Source organism: Piliocolobus tephrosceles, chromosome 2 (assembly GCF_002776525.5).
Source record: "Piliocolobus tephrosceles isolate RC106 chromosome 2, ASM277652v3, whole genome shotgun sequence".
NCBI classification, from domain to species: domain Eukaryota; kingdom Metazoa; phylum Chordata; class Mammalia; order Primates; family Cercopithecidae; genus Piliocolobus; species Piliocolobus tephrosceles.
Genome location: NC_045435.1, coordinates 163,631,096 through 163,643,710, shown reverse-complemented (window position 1 = coordinate 163,643,710; position 12,615 = coordinate 163,631,096). Strand labels below are relative to the sequence as shown.

The 12,615-nt window shown below is 50.4% G+C and overlaps 1 protein-coding gene across 2 annotated transcripts in view; it reads right to left on the bottom strand.

Moving 5' to 3' along the window:
* PXYLP1 (2-phosphoxylose phosphatase 1) overlaps positions 1-12,082 on the bottom strand; it is a 63,844-nt gene extending 51,762 nt beyond the window's left edge. The window contains exon 1 of one of the 2 annotated variants that reach the window (XM_023192133.2): positions 11,762-12,082. The gene's annotated coding sequence lies outside the window, so the exon portion shown is untranslated. Of the gene's footprint in view, positions 1-8,105; positions 8,210-11,761 lie in introns of those variants that run through there. The other variant, XM_023192135.1, reaches the window with a different exon arrangement.
* Between the last annotated feature and the right edge of the window lie 533 nt (positions 12,083-12,615).

The following is a 12,615-nucleotide window of genomic DNA, read 5'->3' as shown; positions in this document are numbered from 1 at the left end:
CTGAGGGGTGGGAGACTCTATGCTGGGATGATCAGTGAGACGGCTGCATGAAAGAGGCAGAAACTGCTAAACTAAAAGGCAGGGAGGATGTCAGTGGGCGTGCCTGATGTGAGGATAAATGGTACAGAGGCAGGCTGCAAAGCCCACCCCCATGCCACCGTACTGTGGATGACAGGCCTTATGCAGTGACTCACCAGTGAACAGGGTGGAGGAGGGCTGGAGCCAGACTACGTTCTTGTAGGAGTAGGGAGCCACTGAAAGTTTCTCAGCACACGCCTGACTGGATGAAGGTGGTATTCTTGAAATGTCACTCTCAAGCTGCTGATAGATACAGCCTGCATATCACCCAACCCCTGAGTTACAGCATGGCACTGGCAGCAGGAAGACACCCTCCAACCCCCGGGTCCTGACATTTGGGCACTTGTGGTTCTATCATCATACAACTGGTGGGTTTTGCCAAGACTGTGCTGTGTTCAGATGACCAGACCAGGCAGGCTCCGGCCCTCCTACACTGCTATCCTAGAAGTAGCCCTCATTCCAGGGGCAGTAGGGTTGGGGTCCCCAAGTCACAGCTCATGGTCCCTCCCTGGCACTGAGACCAGGCCTTTTACTCTACCACCTAACAGCCTGGGCAAGGTATTTAATCTCTCTGAGCTGCAGTGTCTTCACCTGCAAATGGTAATTCATTCATTCATTCATTCATTCATTCATTCATTCATTCAGATATTTACTGAGCATCTGCTCTATGCCAACGATAGTTATAGAAGCTGGCGATTCGAAGTGACCAAATCAGCCCCAAATTCCTGCCCTCATGGAGCTTCCATTCTAGTGGAGTGTAATATTGCTGCCTGCCTCAGGGAGCATGGAGGGGATTAGATGAGATCCATCCTGGAAAACATAAGACAGTCATGATTTCCTTCTCATTATTATTTGCATTCCCTGCGGCACTTGGACCAAGAAGGCATCCAATAAACAGCATCAAACTATTCAGCCTCTGTCCACGAATATAGATTAACCCACCTCGAAGCAAAGTGCAGTTTGTTCAGCCCTTGGCTTAGACTAGCATGATGGTTCATCTCTCTGTGCCCCACCCCGCCAGCACTGTCTCTAGTCCACCTTAATAAACAGGGCTGGGAGGGAGAACTAAGGAAACCACCCTTGGAACCATTCATCAGAATCAAGGCAGCTGACAGCTTTGCTAAACCCTGGCTCAGCCCTCATTTCCTTAGGGAAAGAAAGCACAGAGCTATCAGAACCCTTACCTTCTCAGGCAGTGCTGAAAGTTCCTTTTTCGGGCCAGGGTGTCCTGCCTTATATGGGACACGAACACCTGATGGACTGCACGCCAGCCTTCACCGGGCCCCATGGAGAGGACTCAGCCCCTCTAATCAGGCCAATCTGTGGCAAGGTGAGCTCTCATTTGGTGGATTTCAGGGTTGAGTATTCGTTGCAATGTGTCCCTGAGGGCATGTATGAGCCTGGGGCGGGGGTGAGTAACAAGCACAACCAGTACATATCCCAAGTGAGTGGCTAGAAGCATTGGTATCAGTCCATGGGTGAAAAAAAACTATAAACCAACTTTAGAACCTCATCCTCAGGGATCCAAGAAAGTGCTCCATCAAAAATCTCCCTGGCAAGTATCTTGATATATAATGACAACTTCAGCTTTCTTCACCAACTACATGCTGGAGTTCTGGTGCCAGCCTCTATTTTTATAGCCTGAGTAATGCCCGGGCAAAGGACCAGTCAAGAATCAGACACAGAGGGATGGGGCACAAGAGGTGATGGCACAAGTGATGGGGCACCTCTCCTACTCAGCCTCCAGCAGCAGATCCTTTAGAGCACAGTCCGGGACAGCAGCCAAGCCCTGCTCAGATTCTGGCCCAAACTCCTCTGCAGACTCATCCCCTCTCACAGCCAGCCCATGAGTTCCACAGGGGCTGGTCCTTTTCTACCTGTAAGACCCTGTAAGGCCAAGCCCCATGGCACAGCAGTGTTGGACGGGTGAATGGCCACACCATCCCGCCCAACTCTGGCACGGTTGACTTGCTGTTCCCCCTTTTCATAACTCAATGTCTGTGCCCATTCCACTCTTTTGGCCCAGATGCCTTCTTGACCTGGTTAACTCCTGTTTATCTTTAAACTCAGCTCAAGCACCACCTCCTGGAAGCCTTCCCTGACCCCAAGGCTGGGTGACATCCTCCAATACTGGGCAACCACAGCCCTCAGAGCCTACCCCTCCCACTCTACTCATCAACACGACAGACTCATGTCAGCTTCCTTGCCCGCCTTCCCCAGGGCTGGGTGGACAGACAGCAGAGCAAGCAACAGTGCTCAACAGGTATGTAGGGGAAGGGAGGGAGGGTGGGAAAAAGGAAGGGTGAGCACCAGGAAGAATGCTGTGGATGGAGTAGCCCCATCACAGAAACCTACAACAAACTAAACAAGAATAAAGCACTATACCCCAGTATATCAATATATCACTCATCAATTGTTACTGAGGAAAACTAGCAGGAAGTAGTGGGAAAACACTTTTTAATTATAGAGGGGAATCAGGTCACTCTTTGCTGTGTCCTGTCCTCCCCTCCAGATGTGGGCTGGGGCGGGGGCTAGAGAGGAAGGGAAGCTTTGGAAGGTTGGGTGGGCAGGGGTACTTGACAAAAAGGAGCTCTCATAGGCTCGTCTGGCCTTGGGGGACTGAAGACCATTTCCTCTGGGGTAACCTCCTACTGCTGATGTGAATCAACTAGGACACATTCCCACAAAGCTGTTAAGAACATGCCCTGTGTCAAGACAGGGAGATAACGAGGGCCTCCCACTGTCCTACTGAGTCATCTGGCCCAGTTCCCAAAGGTAGGAACAGAAGCAGGGATATAGAACAGATGATCTCCTGGGAATGAAGACGACTCTTGGCTGGAGCCTCTTAGTACAGCATTTCCTTCTAAAGAAAACAGCCCCACTTGCCCCTCAATATCCACTCATTCTTTCTTGCTAAGAGAATCCTGATTTTTTGGAGGGGAAGGGGGCAGACAGTGTAGCAGAGACTGCCAGCTAATTGTGATACCCATCTCCTCTCCCTCCTGGGCATGTGGCTGGACCACATTTCCTCCCCTCAGAAGGTATGCTCACGTGACTGAGCCCTGGCCAGTGGAATGTCAGGGCTAGTAGTTCAGCACCTCTGAGCCTGGCCCACAAAATCCTCCCACACACCATCCTCCATGTTCCTTCCTCTTCAGCTGACTGAGGCAAAGGAGCATGGCAGCCTTGAGAGCCTGAGTCCCTGAATCTCCTCTTGGAGGAGAGCCCCAATCAGAAACGGCCATTTTGGACTGTGTGTGAGCAAAAAGTGAATGCCTACCATATTTGAACCATTAAACATACTTGGTTTGTTTAAGCAGTGAGCCTTCCTCAGTGTGCCCCGCTACACACTCACATGGCCCGTTTAACTGGGGGCAGCCCATGTGATACAGTTCTGGCCATGAAATGTCAGGGGAAGTCTGGTCTGCTGGTGTTTTTTGCCATCATGAAGGAAAGGCCAAGAGAGTAACACAAGTGTCAGTACAGACAGATGTCAGCTGCTGAAACCAACACCAGCAATCACCTATCTTCATGCATTTTGTTACATGACAAAAACAAACCCCTATTTGCTTAAGCCACTGAGGCAGGGCTTCCTGCTACTTTCAGCCAGACACTTTCATAACTGATATGTTTTGCAACCACTCATCATTCATTCACCCAACTTTTATTGAGCCCTGTTTCATGCCAGTCCTTGTGCTACAGGCCAAAGTTTTAGAGATGAGCTGGGTATGGCCCCTGCTTTCTAGGGGCTCCCTATCAAGCTGGAAGACAGGCCCATGAGCAGATAATCAGAATACACTGGGAACGGATGTTGTGGTGGCACATGATGATGTCCCAGGACAGTGTGAGCACCGGGCAGTGGGCCGGCACTGAGGTGAGGCGTTCCCAACTCCCCTTCTGGCATTCAGCACACAGAGTAAATAAACACTTCTCAAGCTAAAAGCAAGTAAAAAGAACTCGAGATCCTCAGCCAAGCCAACTGCGATTACTTAGCGTAAGTAGAGTCGTTAAACACCATCAATTAATGCAGCTGTTTCAAGATAATCAGCAGTCATTAGAGCAAGATGCACAAGAGGAGAAAAAAAAATCATACACTGCTAACTTAGCAATGCTAGAAATTATGTGAACCGAGGATGAGACAGGCTTGCTTAGATCTTCCTGCCTGCTGACGTTAGCCACCTCCCAAAATATACTTTCTTTCTCAAAGAAGATGGTGATTTTTCACTTTGAAGACAGGGCCAAAAAAATCAATCATCCATGCCATGACCTTCGACCATAAATGCCCAAGCTTTGATTTTTCAGGTCTGTGTTTCCTTTAGGGACTGCAACAGAGACAGACAAATTGGTGACAAAAGAGGTTCCAGTCTGGGAAATCAAAAGCTGATCATGACCAGAGAAGTCCGAGCACCTGGGAAGCCATTTGTAAAACAGAGAAAGGGTTTTCCCCCTTTTACCTTAATTCTCCCTACATACAAAAGATTGGCATTATCTGCTGTTTCTTTGTTTTACAAGTGTGGGGCAAGTTTTTTTTTTTTTTTTTTTTTTTAAGACAAAACTTCATTTAAAATTCCAGGACATAGGTCTACCCTTGAACAACATGGATTTGAATTGAGCAGGTCGACTTACATGTAGGTTCTCTTCCACCTCTGCCACCCCGGAGACAGCAAGACCAACCCCTCCTCTTCCTCCTCCTCAGCCTACTCAATGTGAAGACAATGAGGATGAAACCTTTATGACGATCCACTTCCACTTAATGAATAGGAAATGTTTTCTCTTCCTTATGATTTTCTTAATAACATTTTCTTTTCTCTAGCTTATTGTGAGAATATAGCATATAATACATACAACATACAAAATATGTGTTAACTGACTACATTATCAATAAGGCTTCTGGCTGAGTAGGCTATGTATAGTTACGATGCTGGGGATTTAAAAGTTATATTTTCAACTGTGGGGGGCCACGGCGGGGCGCCATCAGTGCTCCTAACCCCTGAGTTGTTCAAGGATCAACCGTAGTCTAAAATAAATAAAAATAAGCTGGTTGCTACTAAGATAACTGATGACTGGTTTTCCAATCTGACTGCTGACTTACTGGTATGAAGTATTCCAGTGTATGTAGAGTACAAGCTGGGCTAATCACGCTCAAACGAGGCAGAGAAACACTCGAGTTCCTGAAGCAGCAATCACAGAAGGATTTTCTGGTCGACAGCCCATTGCTGGAGGCTGTGCCAGCTCCGTGATGGCAGGTGCTAGTCGGGCAGGCTGCCATGCTGGGGCCTCTCTGTAGGATGCACAGAGCAAGCAAAGCGAGGTCTGAGAAGGAAGGACTTCTCTTTCCAGCACCAGTTAGCAAACCCATGCCCGTCAACATAGTTTCTTCGGGTCAAGAAGTTTCTAGCTACAGCAGACACAGGAAATGCGGTGTTCTGGCTTCCTGCCTCTGGCTAGTCCCCTACCTGCTCTCAGGAGCAGCTGTGCCATTTCTTGCTAAGATAACTGGGTCTCTGATAGTACCAAAGGTTTCTGGGGCTGCTGAAGAGCCAGTCCAGGCCAAAATAGTAGCCAGGGCAGCATTCTGTCAACCAGGACCAAAAATAGTGCTGGCAAAACCAGGTGAATAAACAGATCTAGGATCTCTTATCATGCTTCCCACTAACAACCTGTGGCCAAGAGTGACAGTTAAAACAACCAGCATGTGTCAGACACAGACAAGTCAAAATGAGTGCCTGTTTCAAAGAGCTGGCAAGGTCACCACCCCATGGTCAGCCCTTTCACAGCCTCTCATGGCTGTAAGTGAGCAAGTGCCTGGAAATCAGTCTGCACCGCCATTCATGTCCTTCACCACAAACTGAAGTATAATGTCCTCTGTTCCATGAGGACAGAGACCATCATCCTGTATCCATCATCTCAGTGCAGTCATTTGGCGCCTAAAAGGTAATTTTAAGAAACGAATGAATAGGAATAGCAGCTAACATTTTTAAAGCATGTACCATGTGGTAGGTGCTTTTCTAAGCCCTCATCATGTATTATTATATTTCAGTTTCACAACAGTACCATGAAGTAGGTATTATTATCACCACCTAAATTTTACAAATAAGGAAACTGGCCCAGAGAAGTAACTTGCTCAAGGGTATATCGCTAGTAATGGTAGATCCAGGGTTTAAAGTCAATTTGGCCTCTGAAGGTACACACTCAATCACTGCACTGTGCTGAATACACAACCAACTCAGGTACTCTAGTATTAGGAAGTCATCAGCAGAGAACCGCTCACATCCACAAACCTTGAAAAGTCTGTCCAGGTTTCTGGGTACTACATATACAGTTTTTGTTTGTTTGACTTGCAGAAAATTTTAGAGAAAACCAATACTTACTTTTACCCCTAAGAATAGGACCACCTACAATTATCAAAAAACCATATAACCACATTCAGTTATCAAGCAACTGTGGGCAGGAATATCTAGGTTTACATAGTATTTCTCTGCTTAAGGGATCTGAATTCTAGAAGAAGCCTTTCAATAATCCCAAGGTCCCATCTTCTCATCTCTAAGCAGATCGCAGGCTTACTGGATCAAATGAGATCATGGACAAAGTTGCTTTTTTATACAGTAAGGTACTGTATAAAAATAATGCATGATCCTAATAATATAATAACTTGCATAAAAATTCTATACTTATTATTCTATACTTGCCAAACTTTCTATACTTTCAAGATAGTTCATATTTATATCTCTCCATGTTTTAATGATATTTAAGCTTAATAGTTTCTGTAAGTCCTTCCATTATTATTTCTGAGCTTCCAAAAATTACTTTACGGTAATTCAACTGCCACTTTCATTTTAGAAGCACAAAGCCTTAACGAGACAGTAAATGTTTAATTCTAACTAGATTCTCCTATGTCTGCAGAGGACAAACTGAGCAAGTAAGAGCTTCATTTTATTTTACAGTTAAAAAGTTCAAAATGATACTGCTATATCTCTGAAGGCCTGAAGGTTGGTGTTGGATCCAAGAATGAGGGAAGCCTAGGAAAGTGCTGTGGTTTTGTTGGTTGGAAAGACACATGTCTCTGAATAATCGAGGGGTGGGACAAATAGTATTCAAAATGATTTGTAACTTTAATGTAAATGATGGCTGTAACCACAAACAGAAGTGGAGGAGGAAAGGGGAGACAGTGGGAGTATCAAAACCAGGTGCAATCATTTTCATCTTAATATGCTTTTTAATTAATATGCTATTGATTACAGCTCTTTCTAAGGAAGTTGGTCACACCCGGGGGCACAAATGGTAGCAAGCAGGTGACAAAAGGATGCCCTGTAAACTGAAACATGAATGTGTAAATTGGGGAAATGATTTTGCAAATAAAGAGAATTTTAAAGTTACTACAGTCTCTACTACTAGATGTTTGAGTTCCCCCAAACTCTCCTCCTCCCCAGAATACACAACTCAGAGGGAGTTCCACCGACGGAGGGAGGGGCAGATGCATGCACAGATGACTTGGCCAAGGGGATGAGGTGATGGCTGCCTCCTGACTGCAGGAACTACTCCCCAAGCCGCCATCCAGTTCTTCTTCCATGCCTTTTAATCATTAACTTCTTCCACACTCCTGAGATTGTTCCTGCTATCACTGCAGATTGAACTTTTTCCAGAAGCCGGTGGCTTCCCCAGCCAAAGTCCAAGAAGGGTCAGAGAAGGCTGCCAGTTTTGAGGGTTGAGGATAAACAGGCCAGAGTCTGTGGCTCAGTTAGGTGTTAGTTGGCTAGGGCCCTCCTGCCTTTTGGAGTCAGAGCAGACCCTGAAAATCATTCTGGGTTCACGGGTGCCTCCTCGTGGCTGCCATGCAGCATCTCCAGGTTGAGAGGCTCCAATGGGCCCTCGTTCACCTGCAAGGCTGCGCAGCAGGTTCAAGAAGAGTCCCTGGGAGATGCTTCTATCAAAAGGCCCACCATCCTACTAGAAAGCTGCCCCCTCTTCTTCACCTCCTAAGTACAGGTGCACAGACCTTCCAAGCCACTGCTCCTTTTGTCACTTACCTAGACTCTCCCCTCAGCACCTCAGGTGAGATGAAGTGGCAATGGTTGTAATTCGAAGTGGCCAGGAGGGCTCTCCAAGTGGCACCCTGTCTCCCTGGGAGCTTCTTCCACTGGAAAATGGGGGATGTTGAAGGGGACTGGGGCTACAGCTCAGGGCCTATAAATTAAACCATGGTAAAGTGGCTTCCCAGGCCAAACCCCAGACCAATCTTGCTCAAACCATTATTTCCAAAAGGGCATACACCTCATCCAAAAACTTCAAACAGCTCAGTGCTTTCCTACTGTGCTAAGCCCAAGTCTCAGCTGGCTTTCAAGGCCTTCTCAAAACCAGAATGATGGGCCCAGCAAATGGATTTCAGATTCCCATGGGTCCATTTTTCCTATCTCAGTGACTTTGCTCCTAACTGGTAACCCCTACACTGGAATGTGGGCACACTTCCTTATCCACCAACCAGGAACCTTGTCCAGGGACAGGTTCTGGGGCCAAAATCTCCCCCTATAAATTTTCAGGACCTTGAACATTCTCCCATCCTTTCTCCCACCCACCTCTAGATAGTAGTCTGTTTCTCCTTCTCCTCCCTTTCTCTCACTTGCAGACTGCAGGCATTAATTAAACCTCTTCTACAAAACAGATTTTCACCAGCTGCAGGAATTCTGAGCCAGATCTGAAGACAGAGACAATCTGGGTAAGAAAGATAAGTTCGTGACAGCCGGGGCAGTGCAGGCTTCCACAGTCAAGTTGTAGTCTCAATTTTAGCCCTTTCCAGATCCCCGAAAAAAAAGGGACATGAGGTGTTCCCACCCCCCAGCAGTTGGCTGTACTGCCTGGGGCTGGCCTTTGACTGACACATAAGAGCTGGACCTTGCCCCATCTGCCAGTGGGTCATAGCCACCTCCAAGAGACCAAAGCACTGGCCCAAAACACCAACCTCCCTCCCACCAACACAGCTGCAAGCCATAGAGCCAGAAATGTGCAAGAAGAGCACTCCCAGCACACTACAGGAAGCAACACCTGTGGGGCTCTGCAAGTGGTACCCTGTCTCCCTGGGAGCTTCCTCCATCAGTGAGCAGGGATAGCAAATGTTAAAGGGGACTGGGACTACAGCTCTGGGCACTCTAGGTGAAGCTGTGGTGGGCTCAACCCTCAGCAGACAAACTTAGTAGCTCCCAAGGGTGCCCACCACCACCCACCCCGATTCTTGAATGAAGACAACTGATTTTCTTCATGGAAATCCTGGAGTCCCCACTGAGGTTAATGACCCACCATCAGAGCCTGATCTGTAGATCGCGCTGTAGATCTGTAGATCCCTGCCCCAAACACACGCAAAAATGAGTTTGTATCTAGTGATATGACACATTAAAAAAAAAAAAAACTGCTGAATTTAAGAGTAACATTTTGAACAGTGTAGCAAAGTATAGAAGACATTGGTTGTGAACGCAGACTAATTCACGGGGGCATCCATTTTTTTTCTCACAAACACTGAGTACCCGTGGTAGATGGGGCTGGGGGGGGGGGGGGGTGGGGGAGACCAGGCAGGGACCTGGGGCCACAGAGGTGGTTCCACCCATCCCTGAAGATGCTCCTGCACAGTGAGGCATCTGACAGTGACTCATGGCAGAGCAGTGTAGGGAGGCAAGGAGAAGCCCACAGGAATTTCTGGACAGTCAGAGAGACCCTACTGAGCCCCAGTGTGTCCTTGGGCTACTTATCTCATCAATAGTGAAGTAATATTGAGCTAATTACTATTCAAGCTGATCAACAGAAAAAAGAGTTACAGATATTGCAGTTCCACAAACACTCAGAGTGCTGTGCTCCAAAGACCAGGTGGCCCATGCTGTTCCTGGTTCCCAAATGCAGCCTCCCAACACATCAGTGAGGGTGAGCTGGTCAGGAGCCAATCCCTAACAGAGAAGTTTCCTCTACACATCCTTTCTCTGAGATAAGCAATTAATTTAATCCAGGACTTCATGAAAGCCAGGAGAAGGGATGGATCAGATTCATACACTGGCTTTCAGGCTGTCCCATGCATCGCCACCTCTCTCCAGGGATCACGAGGGTTTTTTGTTTGTTTGTTTTAGACGTTGTTTTGCTCTTACTGCCCAGGCTGGAGTGCAATGGTGCGATCTCAGCTCACTGCAACCTCCGCCTCCCGGGTTCAAGCGATTCTCCTGTCTCAGCCTCCCGAGTATCTGGGATTACAGGCATGTGCTACCACACCCGGCTAATTTTGTATTTTTAGTAGAGACAGGGTTTCTATGTTGGTCAGTCTAGTCTCGAACTCCCGACCTCTGGTGATCCGCCCGCCTCGGCATCCCAAAGTGCTGGGATTACAGGCGTGGGCTTTTTGATCCATCTGCTATAATCCCTCTTCCCACAAATGTCCCGATTGGGCACCAACACCTCTGAGGAGGGTAAGTTGTTACCAAGCCCGACCGCAGTCGCGCCCCGTTTGAAAGGGTGGGCTCCGCACTGCCAGCTTCACACCCACGGGCATTCTGCAAATATCAACAAACGGCCCCATTTGTGGAGCACTCTCCGATCCCCCATCCACCCCCCTACACTTGCCCATTCACAGCTCGATCTGATTCCATATCTCTCCTGATTTTACTTGTTGAATGCTTACAAAGGATCCCTGCCTTCCCACAAAGACATTCGCTGGCCAGCCGGTGATAACCTCACTCTCCCACAGAGCCCCTTAGCAATCGCTGAACTCACAGCCGAAGCGGGAAATATGGCTCCACGTCCTGCACCACGAATCCTTTACCATCCACAGGTACAATTTAAAAGGCAGCTGCGGCTGCAAAGCAGGCAACCTACCCTAAGCAAATCCATATTCTCATTCTCTCATTCTCTCTCTCTCTCTCTCTCTCTCTCTCTCTCTCTCTCTCTCTCTGTGTGTGTGTGTCAGAAACCCAGCTTATTTAAAAGATCAGGACATATGCAAGTTCACCAGCAAAAGCAACGTCGTGGGTCTACACCACAGACCCACGTGGGTCCTAACCTGCGCATCCAGGAATGTTAACCTGCGCGCGGCCGGGCCCCGGACTCCTGGAGGTGTCAGGCTGCAGGTGGCTGCCAAGAGGAACCAGCCCAGTCTCCGGGAAAGGCCGCGAAGTTGCGGCCGCCTGCTTACCTGGAGACCAGCCAGCTCAGGACCGCCCGGGAAGGGGGATCCCGGGAGCTTGAATCTCGGCTGGAATCCGGTGGCGGGAGTGCGGGGTTCGTGCGGGAGAGGGCTGAAGGGGCGGGGGCGAGGTTGAGGCGGGCTCCGCGGGAGAGTGCGGGGCTGCAGGGGGCGAGGGCTTGGAGACAGAGCCGGGGGTTCGCAGCGGGCGTGAGACGGCGCCAGCGCTGGGAGAGGGGGCTACGGGGCGGGCGCCGGGGCTGGGACACCGGGCGCACGGGGGGAGTGGCAGCGGAGAGGGCGCAAGTTCTAGGCTCTGGGGCGAGCGGAGGAATAAAGGAGGAGGCTTAGTCGCGGGATTCAAACCCGACGCTTCGAAGCGCCCCAGCCTTCCAGCCCCTCTCCCACTGGCGAGTTAGGGGTACCCCGTCAGTCTTCCAACCCCGGACCCCGGATGCCCACCCGCCTCGAGCCTCTGCGCTGCTCAACCCCAACGGCAACCGCCCCGGCCCAGGCCCGCGCCACACTCACCGCCCATGGTCCCAGGCCGGCCCCAGCTCCGCCGCTGCGCGCCCGGCTCGGCGCTCGCCGCCAGCTCCTCCCGGCGCTAGGGGAGGCGAGGGCGGCACGCACCGGCCACCGGGCAGCTCGCGGGACCCGGCAGCGCCCCCTGCCGACCCCGCCGTGCCCCGGCTCAGCTCGGCCCGCCCAGCACCAGGCGCCCCGGAGCTCCGCCCCGGAGGCGTCGTTGCGGTGAGGCTGGGTGGGGGCGACCGCGCGGGGTTGCTGGAAGACGTTGCCTCTGGGAGGCCCAGCACAGCCCCGAGAAACTGGTCAGTCTGCAGAGCCCTCGGCGTGCAAAGCCACGGGCACGGACACGCCAAGCGCGCGGGGACCACGACCACAGATGCGCAGGGCCACAGCGCGCTTCACAACTCCTGACCTACGGTCAGGGACTGCATGGACGAGCACCAAGGCCCAGGAACACAGCCCTGGCCGGCCCGGGCCCTGGTGTGGGTGCTTTCGGGCCATGTGCCTGCCGCGGCGCCGCTGATCCTATCGCCGGGTGGGCGCGCGCGTCTGGAGTCCGCCTGCTGCCACGTAGACCCAAACTGTCACCCCCCACCACCCACCCCTTTCGGCCTATCCCACACTTCTCTTCCGGCTCAGAACACATCCGGCCATGTGTTACTCTAGTCCTCGCTGCTGCTCCGTCTCCAACGGCCTGCAGGGACCCAGGGAGGTCGCGGCCCTGCGCAGTCGCCCTTCCCACCTGCTCCCAGCCCGCGGCTTCCTCGGAGCAGCTGCTGAAGAGCCTCAGAGCACTTGAGGGCTGCCTGTAACGCCCCGTTAGACATCTGATAGGCGCACGGTTGTATTTGGTT